The sequence below is a fragment of the Oryx dammah genome, unplaced genomic scaffold, assembly GCF_014754425.2.
Source record: "Oryx dammah isolate SB20612 unplaced genomic scaffold, SCBI_Odam_1.1 HiC_scaffold_10, whole genome shotgun sequence".
NCBI lineage: Eukaryota > Metazoa > Chordata > Mammalia > Artiodactyla > Bovidae > Oryx > Oryx dammah.
Window position 1 is genome coordinate 27386353 of NW_024070194.1, and position 22337 is coordinate 27408689.

A 22337-nucleotide genomic window follows, 5' to 3' on the forward strand; every position below is an offset into this window, starting at 1 on the left:
AACGCTTTGCGACCCCATGAATCACAGCACGCCAGGCCTCCCTGTCTATCACCATCTCCCAGAGTTCACTCAGACTCACGTCCATCAGGTCAGTGATGCCATCCAGCCATCTCATCTTCGGTCATCCCCTTCTCCTCCTGCCCCCAATCCCTCCCAGCATCAGAGTCTTTTCCAATGAGTCAACTCTTCGCATGAGGTGTCCAAAGTACTGGAGTTTCAGCTTTAGCATTATTCCTTCCAAAGAAATCCCAGGGCTGATCTCCGTTGGCTCTCCTTGCAGTCCAAGGGACTTGCAAGAGTCTTCTCCAACACCACAGTTCAAAAGCATCAATTCTTGGGCGCTCAGCCTTCTTCACAGTCCAACTCTCACATCCGTACATGACCACAGGAAAAACCATAGCCTTGACTAGATGGACCTTTGTTGGCAAAGTAATGTTTCTGCTTTTTAATATGCTATCTAGATTGGTCAGAACTTTTCTTCCAAGGAGTAAGTGTCTTTTAATTTCATGGCTGCAGTCACCATCTCCAGTGATTTTGGAGCCCCCCAAAATAAAGTCTGACATTGTTTCCACTGTTTTCTCATCTATTTGCCATGAAGTGATGGGACCAGATGCCATGATCTTCATTTTCTGAATGTTGAGCTTTAAGGCAACTTTTTCACTCTCCTCTTTCACTTTCATCAAGAGGCTTGTTAGCTCCTCTTCACTTTCTGCCATAAGGGTGGTGTCATCTGCATTACTGAGGTTATTGATACTTCTCCCAGCAGTCTTGATTCCAGCTTGTGCTTCTTGCAGCCCAGCGTTTCTCATGATGTGCTCTGCATGTAAGTTGAATAAGCAGGGGGACAATACACAGCCTTGACACATTCCCACAGAGGTAGCATCATGCAAACTTGTGGAAAGTCTCCTTGTGGGGCTCCGATGTTGATACTGTCACAACACAGAGCATTTCCATGACCCTAAGAAACCTCATGTTGTTTTTTAATATCCACACCATCTTCTGGGCTACCCCTAACTTCTCAGTGCCTGGCAATGACTAATCTGTCCTTCATTTCTATAAATTTTTATCATTTTAAGAAGCTTATATACATGGAATTGTTTGGAAGGTAAACTTTTGGGATCTTTTTCCATTCATCATAGTTTCCTGAAGTTTCATCTACCGTTATGTTTAGTATTAATAGTTCCATTTTGTGTGTGTGTGTCAAATAATATTACATGGTATGGATGCACTTTTCACTCATTAACACACATGTGGGCTTTCCCTAATTTTTTACTATTATGAGTAAAGCTATTATGAACGTTAACACACAGGATTTGTGCAAATACAAGTTTTTATTTCTCTGGCATAAATGCCTAAGAGTGCAACAGCTACAGCACTTATAGTTTTTCAGCACACAAGTCATAGGCACATATTGTTACATTTATACCTAACTATTTCAACAATTGCAAGTAGTGTTGTGGTTTAATTTGATGTCTACGTGTGCATTGTTAGTCTTATGTTCTGTATTTGATACAGAATTAAAATTAAATAAAATTTATTTTTATGTTTATCATGTATCCTGCAACCACAGTGAATTCACTCATTAGTTTTGGACAATTTTAAACATAAACATAGAAACACATGGGACTACATCAAATTTAAAAAAAAAGCTTCTGCACTGTGAAGGAAACCATCAACAAAATGAAAAGACCATGTGTCAAATGGGAGAAGCTATTTGCAAATCATATCTGATCATGGGTTACTATCCCAAATATATAAAGAAGTCGTACAACTCAACAACAACACCACAAACCCAGTTAAAACATGGGCTAAATAGCTCAACAGACTTTTTCTCAAGGAAGACATACAGATGAGCAACAGGCAGATGAAAAGATGCTCCACATCTTTATTATCAGAGAAATGAAATTAAAACCACAAGGTAGTATCACGTCACACCTGTTTGAGTGGCTGTTTTCAAAAAGACAGGAAATAACAGCTGCTGGTGAAGATGCAGAGACAAGGGAACCCTCCTACACTGTTGGTGGGTTTTCACTAAACTTAACAGAGGGATGGAGGCAGTCCATCTACTCCATCTTCCCCAAGGCAGAAGTCTGACCATGTTTCATCACATTCATTGAGACAATACAGACAGAGATACCCAACCCAAAGCCTAGCTCAGCCATGAGCTTGGCACATAATTAACTAATCCAAGCCTCAGTTTCCACATCTGTAAAAGAGGACACTCATAGCCTACCCACTTGGAATCGTGCATAGGAACAAGGTACCTGGTACCCAACTTAGTTCTATCTTGTTGACTGTGATTCATCATGACCAACATTGTCCCCAATACAGGAAGCATCTTCACCCTCCTGAGTAGGTGATGCTTCCAGTGAGGGGCTGGGAGGAAAGGGACAACTACAGGGGTGGGGGTGCTCTGTCAGGAGGCGTGTTGTGTGCTTACTCGAGCTGGTGGACTCAGCATGGGTGATGACAGCAACTTCTGCACCCCTAATAAGAAACGCAGAACCTCGGGGTTGGGGAGGCCCCCCTACACCTGCCATGTCAAAATCTGCATTTTGACAAGACCCCTGGGCTTTTCATGCTCACTCTGCAACGTGGAAAGCACTGGCCTATACAGACTTTGTTGAGTGGAGCAGGAGTGGAGCTTCTGAGGCTTCACAGAGATCACCATCCTCCCTGGAGAGGACACAGCAGCTCCCTGATGCAGCTTTGTGTTTGGACACTGGAAAGGTGAAACAGCAAAGGTGGAGGTCCAGAAAGCAGGCAGGGGAGTCCCAGGAGAGGCTCGTGTCAAGACAGGAGTTCCCCGTGAGTCAGGAGAGGAGGGGGAAGGCAGGGGAGCATCGCCAACAGGGACGCACACGACCTCCCAGAATCCTGTCTCCCGTCCTGTCCCCTGGAGTCCCTGCCCCATGGATTCAAGGACACCCTCGAGCTCAGTGTTTGCTGCACGCTGCCTACCACGGCTTTGTCTGGCAATTAGTATGGATCCTTTCTCTGCAGCCAAAGCTCGTGAGTGACCTTAAGACTCGCCCCACATCTGTTTTGCGCTTTGACATGAATGTGAAATCAGTGCCTATGAAGAGGTGGCTGCTCCCCTGGGGGAGCAGGAATGTCCCTGGGGACCCAAAGGCCACCGCATTTGCAAACCCCAAGGACCACGGAGGGGTTGCCCACAAGTCAGGCTAACCTGGAAAAACAGAGATGGAGAAACAACCAAAGTGGCAGAGAATCCTCCCTGGCAAAGCGTTGTAAAGAAGTAAAATAGAATCCAGTGCCCTCTGCCCCACCAGGCAGGGGCTTCACTCCTTCTAGGAGAGAGGTGCCCATTTTTTGTGCGGAGAAACTAAGCCCACACACGAGGACTACTGAGCCTCAGTGCCACAGCTATGGAGATGCCCGCACGCTGCAGTGAAAGTCCTGAATGTCATAAATAGGGCCCAACAAAGCCAAATAAATAAACAATGTATTTGCTTATTTGGGTCTTCCTGGGACCCACCCAGGGAGAGAGGAAACAATGTTCCTTCTTTAAATTGTGTGAGAAGACGTCAGAGGCTTAGAACACTGGCAAACAGCAAGCCTCAATATCAACAGGAGCTGGCGCATCCCTGGGCCTGTCCCAAAACATTGTACCCCGAGCAGATGAAAGTGGTGACTGCAGAGGGGAGTGTGTCTGCAGCGACACTTCTTCCCTACATGGTTTGAAACCAGCCACGTGTGCAGGGGATGGGATGGAGTTTCTAGACACCTGCTACCTTACACATGGGGATGGCCATTTTCCTCTCTTATAAGGAATATCAGTGTCCTGGCTGTCAAATATAAAGGCAAAACATAAAAGAAAGAGCATGGGTAGAGGGGAGGGCTTGTAGCTGATCGCATGTTTAAATCCAAGAGCTTCCCAGGATCCCCGGCTCCAGTTATTCACCAGGCACTGCAGCCCACAATTTTTGAAAATTGCTTGTTTATTTGGCCGCATTGGGCCTTCATCGCAGCATGCAGGACTTTCATGGCAGCATGCGGGCAACTCTATAGTTGTGGTGCTGGGGCTCAGTAGTCCTGGTGCGTGGGCATAGTTTCTCTGCAACATGTGGGATCTTAGTTCCCCGACCAGGAATCAAACCTGCATCCCCTACATTGGAAGGTGGATTCTTAACCACTGGACCACCAGGGACGTCCCTAGAGCCCACAATATTGTGTAAGCAAACTCACACCTGACAAAGTGCTTGGGCCTGGGGCCACATGCTGTGCGAGTGTCTGAGGATCAGGTGTCCAGAGAGAATCCTTCCGTCTTGCAGACTCCTCAACCTGCCCGGTGAGGTTGCAGATGGTTGAGCCATTTGGGAATTTGAGCTGAAACTACAATTGTCAAGGAATCATTCACAACACAGCAAGTGAATATTCAGAGAAAAATAAACCAGAACAGAGTGTGGTTCGAAAAGCGATTTCCCTGTGATGGTGTGTACAATACCATGACTGTGTTCTCTGCTGGGTCCTTTTCAAAGCCCTCAGTTCAAAAAAGAAACAACAAAGAGCACACACACACACACACACACGAGAGAGAGAAATGTGAACTGGGGAGAAAATCTAGGAGGAAAAAGAAGGAAACGCACCTCTAAAATATCTCTTTACTTGGCATTTCCTTGGCCTATGTCTGGATTTTATTTTCCTGGTGTCTCCAATTCCTGACATGTTTGTGTTTCTAAAGAAACAATTAAAAGGGGAAATGACTCAAGCTCTTTCCGGAATTTTCCATGTTTTGGTTTATAAGGAGAAGCAACTAATTGTGGCTGGGTTCTGTTCTTGGCTCCTCCTCCTTCTGACTCCAGAACATGGGTCAGGAATCAGTCTTAACCATGTCCCTAACATGAACTGGTCTCTTTGTGAGCCAGAGACTGGTTTATCTACCATCTCGGAAAACAGCTTCGCTCCTCCAGGTGACATGGTGATCTGTCCACTGTTTCCCTCTCTGCTCTTCAGATTGCTGTGTGTTTCATTAAAGAGATATCACAGAACCATTGCAGCCATGATTTTCTGGAGAGATAAAGGAAATCAACCCTGAAGACTCATTGGAAGGACTGATGCTGAAGTTCTAATACTTGGGCCACCTGATGCGAAGAGCCAATTCTTTGGAAAGACCTGGATGCTAGGAAAGATTGAAGGCAGGAGGAGAAGGGGGTGACAGAAGATGAGATGGTTGCATGGCACCATTGACTCAATGAACAGGAGTTTGAGCAAACTCCAGGAGATAGTGAAGGACAGGGAAGCCTGGTGTGCTGCAGTCCATGGAGTCACAAACAGCTGGACATGACTCAGCGACTAAACTACAACAACAACAAAGTTCAGAATATATATGATATTTAGTCAGAAAAGAAAACTCACAGGAATATCCCTGATCCAAAAGAAAGAAGTGACAGCCCCAACTGAGAGAGACTGGGGCAGGTGTGGTAGTCAGCTACTGGTTGGCCAGTCTGACAGACAAGCCACGGTCCCTGCCCACTGTCTGCTGGGATGGATCAGCGCCTTTGAGCCAGAGGCAGAGCTTTCATCTGTGTCCCCACCCCAGGACACATGATAAGAAGCTGACGTTTCCTTGGAAGCTCCAGCTATGTTAGGGCATAGCTGCCTCCATGCACCTCAGCCTTATCTGAGTTATCCAGGTGAAATAAACAAAAGCTCCTTCAAGAAGCAGACCCTCACCTCCATGATGGAAGCCCACCATCCCAGAACAGGAAGTGAGTGTGAGAATAATGCAGACTGAATTCTGTACACTGTGGGTGGTGATGGAAATGGCTCGGCCGTTACGGGAAAACAGTGTGCAAAATTAAAAATAATTTAAATTTTTTCCTTGAAAAATTAAAAATAGAATTACCATGCAATCCAGCAATTGTGCTTCAGGGTCTACATCCAAAGAAAATGACAGCTGGGATTCAAACAGATACAAACACTCCCCTGTTCACAGAAGTGTTATTCACAGCAGCCAGAGGTCAAAATAACCCACATGTCCATCGACAGATGAACCGATCAAGAAATTTTGTAATGCATTTTAGAAAAGGGGAAAGCCTGTCACTTGCTGCTATATGGATGAACCCTGAGAACATTATGCTCAGCAAAATAAAACAGACACAGAGAGTCAAACATTATGTGATATGATTCCACTTCTAGGAAGGGTCCATGGTCATCAAAATCGCAGAAGCTGAGGGACTTCACTGGAGGCCCAGGGGTTAAGACCCTGTGCTTGCAAGGCAGGGTGTGCTGGTTTGATCCCTGGTCCAGGAATTAAGATCCCACATGCTTTGGGGTGTGGCCAGCATTTCTTTTTTTTAAATCATAGAAACTGAAAGTGGAATAGTGGTTGCCCAGAAATGAGAGAAAGGGGATGGGGGATTCATGTTTAATGGAGAGAGTCACTCACCACTCCCTTGGCGAACAATGACTTTCCTCTAATGATACCCAGAAGCAGTTCTGCTTGCTAGCCAGCATCTGGGATCACGTGAAACACGTTTCAAGGTTCCAGCGAACACTCTATGGAAGGTGACACCTGTGCTATCACACCTTTATTTGCATGCTAAAGAAATATTTTGCTGCTCCTTAGTCTTTAAAATAACTGCCTTTCAGATGTTTGCTGAAAAGGTGAATAGCCTGAGATTTATTTTGAGCATGATATGCTACAATTTTAAGTCTGATCTACCAAATTGCCTTGTTCTATTGACAAACTATAATCAGCCACCAAAATAAATAAGGGCCCACCTGGAACAATGGCATGAGATGCACAGCTTTCATTTCCCACCGTTCGTGGGGAATACAACCATCCCCAGGTATGTCGGTGAAACAGCAGGGCCATTTGAATCTACCGTTTTAACTCAGAGGAATGCAGACAAATTTCCCTGCAGGACAGTCACCCTTCTGCTCCGTATCCCACCTGTGTTTGCAGATCCCTTTTCCATTCGTGGTAGAAAAAAACGTTAATAACTGTTTCTGCAATCTGTACACCAAGTTCTAGAGTTCTCCGAATTCACCCACAGGGCCCTCTCTCAGAGAAATGTGAGCATGAACAGTAACGGGACGACATCCGTGCTGTTGGATGGAGACGTGAGAGGATGCTGATTTTTGCAGCGGGGGCCGGCGGGGATGCAGGCATTGCCCAAGGAAAGGAAATGGGAGGATAACACTGCCCTGGCCATCCAGCTCAGAGCTAAAAGCAGGCAGAGTCTAATCTTCATACCCCCAGTCCTCTGGATCATTCCCATTAAGACAAAACTCCCTGTGAAGAAGCATGTCCTCCAGAACCTGTCATGCCCTTAGGAATTACTCAGAGAATATGATTGCTCTGGAAGTAAGCATCATTCAGAGAAACTAATGGCCAGTCAGAGGGCCCTGCAATCAGAGACACGGGATACACACCCATCTCCTCCTCTGTGAGGCCTGGCAGGGGAAGTGGGAGGGGGTGATGTAACATGCTTGGAAAAGTCAAGAACATACTCCATCTTGGTGGTGGTGGTGGTGCTGGGTGGTATGAACAAGTGCCCAAAAGTCCCTTAGCCCTGCTTTCAGCACACAGTGGGTGTCTTCTGCCACACTCAGTGCCTTTTGCCTCTTTGCCATGGACAAGAAACCATCAAGATTCGGGAGGATTTATCTCTCATGTAAACGCTGCCTTCTATTCCCAAGCAGTTCTTCCAAGCAAGACACACAGAGCCCACACCCGCCAAAGTGACCACCAGAGGCAGTTCCATGCATTCATTCTGTTAACGTACACAGATGCTGCTTCCAGTAGGGAAAGGTCACCTGCACATAAACAGTTTATGTACAGCCCATAATGAAATGAAGGATACGGCCCGGAGCAAGATGGACTTTCTGCCGCCGCTTCCCTGCAAGGTAACGAGAAACATTAAAAATGCATTTGGCCCTGATAGGCTGAATTCATTTTAACTGGCATAAATAGGACAGATGAGCTATTCAAATGTCTTCAGAGCACCATATAATGAAATATTGATCATTTCTCATGGCTCCACCAGGAGGGCAGACTCATTTGTTTTCTCTTGGCATTCATATTTGGTGGCGCCCACAATGAATTCCATGTTGCGAGCTCGCATCCTGTGCCCAGGTTTATTTACCCATACCGTCCAAAGTCTCATGCATCAAAGTTCAAAAGGAGAAAAGGTACAGCATTAAATGCATAAGCTTTAATGAACCCTGAATCGATACTGTGTTCATTCTTTGGGTATCGGTGATTAAGAACTCATTTTTTTTAGTCTTCCAGGATTACCAATTGTTAAAAATGTTTATAAATTGTACTTTTTGTTTTATGAGATCAGGGATATGTGGAAACTAGCTCCTCTATCATTTGCCTTTGAAATATGGTGTGGAGAACTTAGTCCATCCTCGGCTGTGGTGACATTGCTGGTGAATTCTGACTGGACCAAATTCAACAGCTCTCTTTATGGAGAAGACATGCTTGGTGTGGATTTTATCTCATGAAGTTCCTTCAGAAGCCTCAATTTGATGGGTTGCTCTTTTACTTCAAAACCAAAGAAAACTCATTGTCAGATGATAGATCCTCCACATCTCTAAGATAGAATATGTGAATATGCTTGAGTTTTGTTATTTTTTTCTCCAGAGAACTCTGAAGCTGTCTCTGACACTTTGAACTTCCAGTTCATGTCAGAGAGGATTTTCAAATAAAAGGGCTGAAATCTCACCCAACATACCATAATCTCCTCTTGTCTGTGGGCTCCTCTCCTCAGACGCCCCTCCCCTGATTCTTCCAGTGCCTCTAGAGGGTCTCTCCAGGGCCCACACACAAGTCACGCTGTGGTCCTGATGGACAGCAGGCCCTAGGTAATGTGTAGGTTCAGTTCTGGGACTTGCCTTCTGCACCAATGGGGAGAAGATTTTGATTTCAATGCTCTGAACCTTTCCGAGCACACCAGTGTCATTCAGAACCCCTGGGTCAATACTGCAAATAGGATCATGTCAACCTCTAGGTCAGCCTGCCTGGTGATAATCCAAGAAGAAAGGCATCGTTCCCCGTGGTTAGGATTTCCCTGCAATCATTAACAGTCCCCACCCAGGACCTACTGGTAACTTAGAACCTCAGACTGTTCTCCTCTCAAGAACTTTTGAACCTTGTTCTTTGCATCCCACTGCAGCCACCAGCCTCCCTCAGACCCACCTTCCACCCCTGCACAGAGCCTGAGACCCTGCCCCATTCTTGGCTCCTCCACCCATTCTTCATTCTAACCAGTATCATCTTTTAGAAGCTTCAACCTGATAAAGACATTGGTCTATAAACCCTTTTAATGATTCCCCAAAGTTTAAAACTCTTACTTACTATGGCACACAGGCTGCTGCCCACCTCTCTGTCCAGGCTTGTCCACCCTCCTTTGGGAATAGTTCCCTCCTCTTCCACTTCCTCCTATGCACTCAGTGTGGTCCCTTCTGCCTGGCACCCTGTTCCCTGCACCTGCCATCATTCGTGCATCACCTTCACCTCCTCAAGGATGCAGCCTTCTCCAAAGCTCTTAACATCCTCTGTCCTAAGCTCCTATAGGTCCTGGAACACTTCTAAGGACATAGTTACATACCTGGTCAATGCTGGTTCTTCCCTGCGCATTGGCAATTCCATGTGAGGTGAGATGCCCTGTGTGTCCTGTTCAAAGCCCACAGCAGGTGGTTGTTCGCCCACAGCAATGCCAGGTTTTCTGCCCACAGCAATATCAGACGTGTGCTCAGGGCACTTGTGCCAAAGGTAACAAATACATTCACTTTACACTGAACCCTGCCTATCCCAGCTCTAGAGGAACACTCTTGAAAGTATCTAAAGGAACAGAAATGCTTTTTTAGACTTCTGCTAAAATTTTTTTGTTGGCCCAAATATATGGTCAAAACAACTTAAAATTCACCAAAAATTATTTCCTCCAAAGAGTTATATAAACAATAGATCATCAGCTGAAGAGAGAGTGACTGCATAGAAAAGAGAAGAATAGAAGATGTTTTCTCACTCAACGATAACCTACAGATATTTAGAGAAATAGACTGGTTCCAGAACCAGACACAAGGAAGGGTGGTTTGAAATGACAGTGAAGGCCCGGATGTTGGCCTTCCGCCATCAAAGTCCTCATGTGAAACCATGTGAACAGTTTTCATGCAACTCACTGAAACCTATGTCTTCAGTCAGAACATGCTCCCAAGCCCCTCCTTCTCACAGGAGTGTGGAGCCTGGCTGGTGAATTTGCAGCCCATGCTTACCTTGATGCTTTCTCCTTAGATAGAAGGTGCCAGGTGACTGCATTATCTCTTTGCTCCTGGTCTGTACTCAACCCCACATCTGATGCTCAGGGTGGGGTAGCCTGCTGGGGACCACAAGACGACAGATTCCAGAAGGAACACAAGTCGGGGGCGGGGACAGCTCACAGCAAAAGGAAAACTCTAGGTCAATGGACTGACATGTAAGGAAGTGGAGCCCTTTGGAGGAACAAGAGAGGAGAGGTCAGGTCGGGGAGATTCCACTGGGAGAGGCCCTTGGAGGTGCAGACAGGACCCGAGGCCACAGAAAGAAATCAGGATTTAATCCTGGTGTTGATGGGGCTCTTCGTGATCAGAGAGAGTAACGTGGTCTTAGATTTATTTCAAAAAAAGATGACTTGTATCAAAATATGAAAGAGAGCTTCCCAGGTGGCACTAGTGGTAAAGAACCCACCTGCCAATGCAGGGGAGGTAAGAGACACAGGTTCCAATCCTGGATCAGGGAGATCCCCTGGAGGAGGGCATGGCAACCCACTCCAGTGTTCTTTCCTGGGAAATCCCATGGACAGAGGAGCCTAGAGGGCTACATTCCATGGGGTCACACAGAATCAGACACTACTGAAGCAACTTATCACACACACATGTAAACTAAGGGTGCAACTGTTAATAAAACAAGAGAGAGAGTGGCTTAGCAAACGAGTGGCTCAGAAAGACGATAGTTTGTTTGTTGCAAGGCAAAAGGTGAGCCTTGCGTTCACTGAAGCTGGGGCTCTGGAAGAATCTCACACCTCTTACTCTTTCTTTATAAAGAGGTTTTCATCAGGTTGAGGAAGTGTGTTAAAAGTTCTCAGAAAAAAGGGGAAAGTGTGTTTCTTAAAAGAACACGTGCACCGCCCAATTCTTTGACTTGCAACTGTGACCAAGGTCTCTGAGGTGGGGAGCTTTGGGACAGCTCTGCCCTTGCACACCGCCCTCTAACACAACCTTCCTGTTACCTGGGGGTGTCACCTGCCCCCTAAGTGACATTTCCAGGGTGCTCTGGAGGGGGTAAATTTGGCCTGGTATTCAGCCAGAGTCCCAGCAGATGGTGCTGTTCCCTCTGACTTAGTACCGGCCCAGAAGAGGGGTAGCTGGGTGGCAGGGCAGCTCAGTGCTGGGGTCCCCCGAGGGTGCTGTGGCCCTGGCCTCCAGCAGCAAAGGGGAAAGATGTGCAAGCTACAGCAGAGCAGAGAGCTGGACACACGCTGCGCTCACAGCAATTATTCTTATGGACTGAACACCTTCACAGCGTCTTGCTTGTATTGCCAACAAATAAGATGGGAGATTTTGCCCAAGGGCAAAAAGGGAAGTTTCGTCAAGTTCTTTATTTACATCTGTGATTCTCTAGAAGATTTATCCAGATTACAAATTAGGACTGGGGCCCCTTCTTACAGTTACTGTGAAGGTGCGATGAGACAGCACCCTGGTAAACGCATGCAGGAACCGCTTAGACAGCACTTGCGTTGTTCTCGTCATTGTTATGGTTGATTATCACATCCTTCCTGCAAATGCCCGTAGATGTGTTACGGGTCAGGATCTGTGATGGGCACCAGGAATCCCAGGCATTTATGACTCAGCCTCTAACTTCAGAAAATACACAAAGGACTTTTGGGGGAAAGGCAAGTCAACACAACAAAAAGGATGACATTGGCCCAGAAAGAGTATGAACGAAACAAGAAAAGGATGCAGGCCAGATTCCTAGAGAGGGGAGGGGAGAGGAGAGGGGGAGGGCCATGAGACAAACAAGCCAGACAATCGACCTAAGGCTTGTGCAGAGAAGTAATAGGTAGACAGTGACAAAGTGGGCAACCCCCAGGGGAGAGCAGCCAAAGCAGCCCCTCAGATCCAGCCAAGGGGGTGCTGAGCCAGCCCCAGGCTGTGGGCTGGGGGACAGGACATACCCAGGGAATCTGGCATCCCAGTGGCCATCCACACGGGCTGGAGAGAAATATAGCCGCCTTCCCCCAGGTAACTTCTCCATTCCAGATGTTCACCAGTGACAGCCAAGGTCCACTGGTTCACAGGGATGGAAGGTTCGGTTCCACCAGTGTGGGCGGGACACCCCCAGCGAGGGGCAGAGTGGATCCTGTAAGCTAGGAGCGTTTCCTCTGCTTCCCCACTCTCTCCTGGTGAATCAGTGTTGACTTACTTCTCAGGGTTCAGGATTCTCTGCCTCTGACAGCAGAGAAGGCAACAGTGCCTGCCTTGTGACACCAGGGCTCCATAAGACCATTCCTCCAAGTGAGCGCTCCCCACATCTTCCTCCTGCTGCCATGACAGGTGAAGTCTTTTTCTTTTTTAAATGTATTTAGTTATTTATTTTTGCCTGTGCTGGGTCTTCATTGCTATCCACAGTTCAGTTCAGTTCAGTCGCTCAGTCGTGTCCGACTCTTTGTGACCCCAGGAATCACAGCACTCCAGGCCTCCCTGTCCATCACCAACTCCCAGAGTCCACCCAAACCCATGTCCATTGAGTTGGTGATGCCATCCAACCATCTCACCCTCTGTAATCCCCTTCTCCTCCTACCCTCAATCTTTTCCAGCATCAGGGTCTTTTCAAATGAGTCAGCTCTTTGCATCAGGTGGCCAAAGTATTAGAGTTTCAGCTTCAACATCAGTCCTTCCAATGAACACCCGGGACTGACCATGGATGTTCTGTAATTGTGGTGAGTGGGGGCTACTCTCTAGTTGTGGTATAGGCGCTTCTCATTGCAGCGGCTTCTCTTGTTGTGGAGCACGGGCCCTAGGGCCCCTGGGCTTCAGTAGTTGCATAAAATGGGCTCAGGAGTTCGGTGCATGGACTTAGTTGCTCTGTGGCATGGGGTATCTTCCTGGATCAGGTATTGAACCCATGTCCCCTATATTGGCAGGCGGATTCTTAACCACTAGACTTCAGGGAAGCCTGTGCAGTCTTATTGACTGAAAATTTTTTTGCAAATCAACCTTACATTGACTGCTTTTTAAAGATATTTACTATCTAAAGATATTTTCAAAAATAGCCTTAACTTGAGAAACGATATACATAAAATAGTGGATTTGGTTGTTTAGTCGCTAAGTTGTGTCCAACTCTTGCGACCCTAGGGACTGCAGCCCGCCAGGCTCCTCTGTCCATGGGATTTCTCAGGCAAGAATACTGGAGTGGGTTGCCATTTCCTTTTCCAGGAGATCGTCCCAACTCAGGGATTGAACCCTGATCTCCTGCACTGCAGGCAGATTCTTTACCGACTCACCTAAAAATAACACGTAAAACTTATTTTCTCATACACAACCGACACCCAACTCCTCACTTAAAGCTGTTTTCTCATGTGCCACCTCCTCCCTCAACAACAACTTTAGAAAAGGGAGAAGAACCACTAGGGGTGCCTATCCCAGACCCAGGGGGCCCACAGGATGCAGCCAGGAGCTGGGGTCCATCTCTGCCTTCAGCCTCCGTCAGGATGGAAGCTCCGGAGTTTAGGCTGCAGAGGAGGCTGTGAGGCCTCGCCTGTGGTTTCAGCACTTCTTACGACGATGGTACGCTGTCATGTTTCAGAGGCTAGGACACCCTGGCGCACTGCAGCTTTGTTTTTCTCGTCAACCTCATCAGACACCCCAGGTGTAGAATCCAGGCGGTACATGACTTGGTTTGTCTGGAGCTCTGGAGGGTGGTCCAAGCACACACGAGGGATCATCCGTGGGGAGGAAGAGCATCCGTGAGTCCATACTGGGGTACCAACCCTGGCACAGCCAACATCGACTCTTGCCCATTAACCTTCAAGGAAGTGCCTCCCCTCCAACTAGCAATTGCTTTAAAATAATACTCTCAGGGAGAATCTCCAGGAGATACGGAAACAGATCATCTCCAACAAGCCTTCATTTCACATCTGAGAGAGCTAAGCCCAGGATGGCTACACAGTGAAAGTGTTTGGTCCCATCCTCAGCACTGAAGTCATTTTAATTCTGTACAACCGAATTTAAAGCCAATCATTTAAAAATAGTTTACATTAAAAAAATAAAGCACTAAGTCCCCAATGCTATTAAAGCTGAAATGAAATGATTTTACCCTTTCAAAGCAAACAGAGAATAAGCCCTTTGGAAAGAAATGGATGCTCAACCCAAGGACTCTCAAGATTATCAAGACCTTGACCCAGAAATCCCAGCCCTCACCAATTATGCTGCATGCATAATTCAACAGCACAACAAAGATATGTACACAAAATTATGAACTGCGGCATTGTCCTGAAAAGTAAAAATTGTAACCACTGGATATAGTTAGGGGCATACCTTCAGAAATTACATCCATCAATACGAAAGAATATTATCTATCCATTACCATGATGATTATACAAACTATGAAAAAAGCAAAATTACAAAATGACCTGTCTGTGTGGACTGCAGCTCTGAAAACCCCGATTTGTTGTTCGTAACAGGGTCAGAATTGGAAACAAAGAGTGTCTGAGAGCAGACACTGGGCTCTGTGAGCTCTGCTCCACCACCTGGATGGGGCAAGTGGGCTGCCTGAAAGAATGGGAGAATAGTATTGATCTGGGAATAGTTTCACCACAGATCACTGGTAAGATAAAAAGAGGGTGCAAAGCAGTGTGTACACCCATCTATAAGAAAATACACAAACACACAACACACAGATGTACTCCATTCCCAGAGACAGGAGCTGTTGACTTGGGCACTTCTATGTTTTTCTTGTGTGTGTATGTCCTTCCCTGCATTCAATTATCCTTGAATCAAGCCCATGATGATAAAAATATTGTAAAATAATCAACTGCCACAAGAAAATTTTGGATAGCTATTTATCTTTTAAAATAAGCAGACACAGAGATCTCAAGTTTAAAATGAAAATATTTGTGCTCCTGTAATTTTTTTACATTGGGAATATGAGATTTAATATTACTTTTTAATGTGAATTTTTAATTAAAAATTAAAAATGGATAATAGGCATTCTCCCTTCTCTTGAAAAAAAACCTTCCTAGGAGTTCAGATTATGCATAAACAGTGTATGTGTGTACATGTGAAGTGCAGATAATTTTATTTGAATTAATGTAGTTAGGAAGCTTCTTTCACAAACAGTTATCACACCATAGTGAAAACATTCAGAGCATAAACAGCATAAATAAGCAAAATGAAAAAAATATTATTGTACTGTTTACCAACAGATCTATAATTACAAAATAAATTAACCATGAAATGAAACACTTTGGGTTTTCTGCAATATTGTTATGAGAGATTGGGTGGGTTGTTGTTGTTGTTTTTTCAAATTAATTCTGGGAAAGCTTGAAAGTGAAATATTGCAAGGAGGATTGTGATTATTTTTAAAATCTATCAGCACACATCAGTGCTGTTCAGAGATGCCTGCTTTCATTTCCAAAGTCAAGGCTGCAAGCGGGGCGGTCACTCTGAAGAGGTTGGCCAGACACTGAAAGGACACCTTTCCAGGTAGGGGATGTCACAGCTGTCTTTAGGTGACACATCCAGGTCTGAAGAGCAATGTTTCTTCATTCTCCTGTGAAGCCAAGAGCCCTGAGATCTCCGCTCAAGTCCATGGAAACGAGGAGAAGCAAGCCTGATCCGCCCTCCTCTCAAACAGTGAATTCCAGCGTCCAGCCAACCGAGATCAAGACCAACTTCCAGGGCCGGGTACCCCCGCCTGAGGGTGTTTATCTGTGTGGGACACTGTGGAGGTGACAGCATGTCTCCTACAGGAGACTCAGATTGCTTAGGACAGACCCGTCCCCACGGAGAAATGGGGCCCCTGCTTCTTTGCTTCGAGGAAAGTACACAAAACAAAATTCATGGGGAAAAGATCCAACCTCCTCTCTGAAAATTCAGTGTGTGCCACACCATTTATCATTTCATTCTCTCCAGTCATCGGCCCATTTCTCTTCTCTTCCTACTTGGGTTTAAGGTTTATTTGGTGTCAGGCTTTTGTCTTTATTATGCAGGTGCTTTTTCTTGTAAGCAGAGTGTGCATGAAACCCAACTGCACCCCCTATTAGGAAGAAAATCAACCCCTGGGTGATGCTTCTATTTACCAGGGAGGCAGGAACCCTATACCTGAAGCTCTGCTCCAGGGAAGCCTCATCCCATTCAGAAAGATGTCAAAGGAACTGACCAGAAGCACAGGCATCTACAGAGAATGGCCACTGGTCACCACCACTGATTCCCAAGTGCTTCTCACTGCCAGGCGCTCAGCTCAGTGCCCCTGGAACATTATCTGACTTAATTTTCCTGAAAGCTCAGCGAAGAACTTGCTTTCTTCACCACCTCTACAAGGTGCTGTTGCAAGTACGTTCATTGGAAAAGTCAGTTAAAGCAAGAACTTATTAAAAACTATTGTTCATGCGTGTACACCCGTGGTGGATTCATGTCAATGTATGGCAAAACCAATACAAAATTGTAAAGTAAAACAAAAACAAAAACTGTCGTTCAGTTGCTAAGTCTTTGAGACCAACTCTTTGAGACTCCATGGACTGCAGCACACCAGGATCTCTGTCCTTCACCATCACCCAGAGTTTGCTCAAACTCATGTCCATCGAGTCAGTGATGCCATCCAACCATCTCATCCTCTGTTGCCCCCTTCTCCTCCTGCCTTCAAGCATTCTCAGCATCAGAGTTTTTTTTTTTTTTTTTTTTTTCCCAATGAGTAGGCTCTTCATATCAGGTGGCCAAAGTATTGGAGCTTCAGCTTTAACATCAGCACTTTCAATGAGTATTCAGGGTTGATTTCTTTTAGGATTGACTGGGTTGATCTTCTGGCAGTCCAAGGGACTCTCAAAAGTCCTCTCCAGCACCACAGTTCAAAAGCATCAATTCTTTGGTGCTCTGTCATCTTTATAGTCCAACTCTCACATCTGAACATAACAACTGGAAAAGCCATAGCTTTGACTAGACAGATTTTTGAGGGCAAAGTGCTTTCTCTGATTTGTAATGTCCTTTTTAATACTCATTAAAAATTACACAGTCTAAAAATATTTAACTTAACACATGCAAATGCACACTTATTGGCCAATCTTGTGAAATTTAAACCAAAGTCTCCTCTTCAAGTGCAGTACCACCAACTGCACTTCTTAAATGTTTGTCTTCCATAAACCTGTCACTGCCATCACAACGCATGATTGTATGTGTGTATGCTAAGTTACTTCAGTCATGTCCAACTCTTTGTGACTTTATGGACTGCAGCCTGCCAGACTCCCCTGTCAATGGGATTCTCCAGGCAAGAATACTGGAGTGCGTTGCCGTGCCCTCTTCCAGGGGATCTTTCTGGCCCAGAGATCAAATCTACCTCTCTATGTCTCCTGCGTTGGCAGGCAGGTTCTTTACCACTAGCTCCACCTGGGAGGCTAATGCATGGTTAATGTTGTCCAATCTCAGTTTCTTTAGAGCAGAAAGATGGCTGAAGATCACTTCTGTACACAATTCTTTTTAATACACACTCCTACCCCACCCAGTCTTTGACAGCTTCTGCTTCTGTGCCTGACTCGACAGCACTTTCTCTTTGACAGCTCAGTCTCCAAAACATTTCCCTTCATTCTCATAAAAACAACCCCTTTTTGTGCTCTTATTTCATTGGCTCACACAGTATTTAGTCAAATTGCATAATTACGATAAGATGTACAATCACATAAATTAATGTTGGAGCAAACAAACAAATCTTGTTCAGCAGGTGCTTCTGCTGGAAGATCCAGAAGGGCCTGAGTGACTGGGGGGTGGGCTGCAGGCTGTGGGCATTGGGTGGAGGGGGCAGAGCTCCTCCATACTTTTATAGAGAAGAGGAGCATGCAGGTCACCAGGTGAATCAGTTAAGCGAAGAGCACTTAAAGCAGCATCACTGGAGCTGAAATTTAAAGGGCTGCTCGTGAACCACTGAGCATCATGCTTACTTCAGGCCCTCTGAATCATCCCTCCAGCTGCACAGTCGGCTCGGAGTTCCCCTTGCTCTCATCGTCACGGCACCAAGTGGGTCCTAGGGGGCAGTAAGAGATTTTGAATAGTAAGTTACTGTCCTGCCATCTGCTGCCTCTGCCTGATCATTTTCCATGGGGGACAATGTTCCCCGCCCAAATCCACATGTTGAGACTCCTATGGCCCCCAGGACCTCAGATTGTGACTGTGTTTGGAGATTGGACCTTCACAGAGGTGATTAAGTTAAAATGAGGCCATTTGGTGAGCCCTAATACTACCAGACTTCCCTAATGCCTCAGATGGTAAAGCGTCTGCCTATAATGCAGGAGACCTGGGTTCAATCCCTGGGTCGGGAAGATCCTCTGGAGAAGGAAATGGCAACCCACTCCAGTACTCTTGCCTGGAAAATCCCATGGATGGAGGAGCATAGTAGGCTATAGTTCATGGGGTCACAAACAGTCAGACACGACTGAGCGACTTCACATCAATCCTACCTGACTGGTACCCTTATAAGAAGAGGCAATCGGGACACACAGACACCAGGGAAGGGAAGGGCCAGGCGAGGACACGCCAAGAAGGCAGCCATCTGTAAGCTGAGGAGAGAGATCCCAGCAGAAACCAGGCCTGCCCATACCTTGATCTCAGACACCAAGCCTCCAGAGGTGCAAGAAAGCACGTTTTTGCTATTGACACTGCTCAAGACTGTGAATTTGATATTGCAGTCCCAGCGAACTCAGACTCCTTCCAGCACATGTCCTAGGTTCTAAATGCTGTCCCCAGAGTCTATCACCTGAGTTCCAGAGCCCCATCCCCCAGCTGAACGGACAGGAAAAACAAGGTTGCTGAGAGTGTAACCCTCAAGACCTCCTAAGTGAGAACCACCCAGGGAGGGGGTTTAAAAGGCAGGTTCCTGGGCTCCACCCTGACCTACCCAGTTGGACTGAAGCTCCGGAACACTCCGTCAGAAGCTCCCAGGAGATTGCTGTGAAGATCGAAATGTGAGAACTGAGGCAGTGTCCTCCATGCAGGTCAGCCCACCTCCAGTTTCATCCCTGGAGTCGGAGCACATCACCAGCATGGACCTCACTTTTTCTAAGGAACCGCTGGGATCTGACTGTGAAGGGCAGCCTTTACCCAGCTAAGCAAGTTAAAGCTGCCTGAATAGAACCCTATTCAGACCTGAAGCATCCCACTAATTCCAGTTACTGACAATAGTGATTGAAAAGTGAATATAGCGGTGACAGGCTCCAGGCTGAATCTGTCTCAGCTTAGATTCCGTTTCTCTGGCTTACCAGCTAGGTGACCTTAGCCAACTTCCTAACTTTTTTCTGTCTCATTTCTCCCATTAAAAAAAAAAAAAAACAACTATATCAGCGTGATGTGAAACCATAATACACAAGCACCTAGCAGAATGCCTGCACTTAATGAAAGTGAAAGCGAAGTCGCTCAGTTGTGTCCGACTCTTTGCAACCCCGTGGACTGTAGCCCACCAGGCTCCTCCGTCCATGGGATTCTCCGGGCAAGAATACTGGAGGGGGTTGCCATTTCCTTCTCCAGGGGATCTTCCCGACCCAGGGATCAAACCCAGGTCTCCCGCATTGGAAGCAGACGCTTTAACCTAATAGAGGTTATTACATTACAAGTTATATAATTTCAAGGATTACAACTACTGATACTGGCATAAGGAAAAATGTGTAAGATATAAATAACTTATAAACCCTAGTATACAGTGAAAAGATCTCATTTGATAAGAGTAACTGCAAAGCTGTACAGAAAAAAATGGTCTGGAACAAAAGGCTAATTACAGGGGACAAAACAGGACACTTACTCATTTTCATTAAAGGTATTGCAAGGGGAACCAAAAGGAAAGACAGAAAACCACTAGAGAACCTTAGAAATTATGAGGAATGAATGTCTGTCTGGGTCAAAACACGATGCCTTCGAGGAGATGGACCTTCTCTTTGGGTGCAACTGTAAACACTTGGATGAATGTTTTTAGGGAAGGAGGAAGGGGAGGAGGCAAGGAAAGAGCGAGGGAGGGAGAACGGAAGGATCATGTTTGCTTTTTTCTTTTTAAACTCCCCTGTGTTTTTTCCTAGTTTCTACAATAATATTGCATCCATGATCAGGAAAAAAAAGTATTTTTAAAGAAGTGAGATTAAAGAATACTTTATTTTTTTATTTTTTTAAAATCATTATTACCATCCATAGTCTTTACTTTGGTGAAGAAAATGTCTTCATAACCTGAAAGAAAAAATGCAACCATCCCAAGTTCCTTTCAGAAACATAAATTTCAAAAGTAAATTTTAAGCATTTTTGTATACAGAACAAAGCTTCTTATCAGCACCCCACTGCTGGCCAAGAAATGTGAATCTGGAGAACATCAACAGAGACTTTTATGGTGAATAAGACAATTCTGTTGATAAATACTCATATAGTGGAGAGATTTTATTTCAATAAATATTTGCTTAGCACCTATTCTATGCCCGAGACTTTCTGGCAGCAGGTAAACAGGGGAATAAAAACAGTCCTGTGGCCCAGAGGATCATACAGTCTGGTGGGGCATACAAACACCATCAGATAATCACAGGAATAAAATCACAGCTCCTGCTCTAATACAAGTGGCAGGTGAGAAGAGAGTCATTCCGGGAGAAGAAATAACAGGCTTAAAGCCATTTCCCTAAATCCACAAAGCCGTCTTTGAAGTGGCACGTACACCTGCCACCTTTCCAGGAAATCTGACACATATGTTCTACACCTGGCCTCTTTCTGCGTCTCTGGCTGCATCCAGCTGGGGAATGGATTGAATTGCTTCTGTCTCAGAAGTACTAGAAACCAGATCGGAGATCGGCACCTGCCAGGGGCCCACAAGGTGTGGGTTAGTTTCCTTTTTTAGAGGGAATTTTTAGAGGGTACCATTTTTAGAGTGACTGTCGCCTCCTGTCCGGGAGGTGGAAGGGGTGATCAGGGCTGGAGAGGTGGCCTGAGGGAGGCGAACCCTTCAGAGAACAGCCAGGCAACCAGGGTTACTGACATCAACTCTGGATCCAGTAACTAAACTGACATATGTGCGGGTGTGGGTGTTTGGTCACTTCAACCATGTCCAGCTGTTTGCAACCCTATGGACTGCAGCCCTTCAGGCTCCTCTGTCCATAAGATTCTCCAGGCAAGAACACTGGAGTGGGTTGCCATGTCTTCCTCCAGGGGATCTTCCTGACCCAGGGATCAAACCCACATTTCCCGCATCTCCTGCACTGCAGGCAGATTCATCATCGCCGTGCCATCCGGGAAGCCCAAACAGATGTATACGTTTGACTTAATCTGTTCATTGGTTAAAATCTGCCGGGCCTGGTGCTGAAATGCAGTCTGTGCCCTGCTGGGTCTCACCTCAAGGGAAAGAACCCAAGAACCACAGGACCATGGCAGCGACCTGCAGGTGGAGTGGGTTTCTGAGCTGTAGGGACATGACTTGGCATATTTAGGGCAGAGAGAAGGGCCGGGCTGCATGGAGATGTCACCCTGCACCCTGAAGCCAAGAAACCACATGTGACCAAAGCCCTCTGAGTCTGGGGGGAAAGAACGGGTGATGGAGTTCCTCTGTAAGAAATTTGTGGCACAGCTTCAAGGAGAAAGGAGCCTGAGTAGCAGCGTGAGTCCCAGAACCCAAAGGAGGTGGAGAAGCAGTGAGAACACCAGGGGCAGAGCATGGGAATGGAAGGGGGCGGTCACTCCCAGGTGAAGGTTCCAGTGAGAAACACGTCCCTTCTCTTCCAGGCAGCTTTTCCTGACTCTCCCCCCAGTTGTATGAGAGCATCCATCCATCCCCCTCCCTGTGGTTCCTTGAGTCAGGTCATCCCTTGTGACTTCAAGTGGTGATGCAAGCCACACACCTGCCCTGCACCTCAAGGGGCCTGAAACTTACTCCCCCTACGTAGCAGGGCCTAGAAGACATCAGCATCGGCCACCCTAATTACAGAGCCTCCGTGCCAGTAACCGCAGACCTGCAGGCACTGCAGAGGGAACCTGGGATGGCCACATGCCCCAAACCGTCTTCTCTGGTGGCAGAGAACAGAAGGTGACAGAATTGGAGGTAAATTATTCAGTTTCTTCTCTCGGCCTCTGAGAAGGCTCTGTGCTGCGTGGGAGCTCGGCGCATT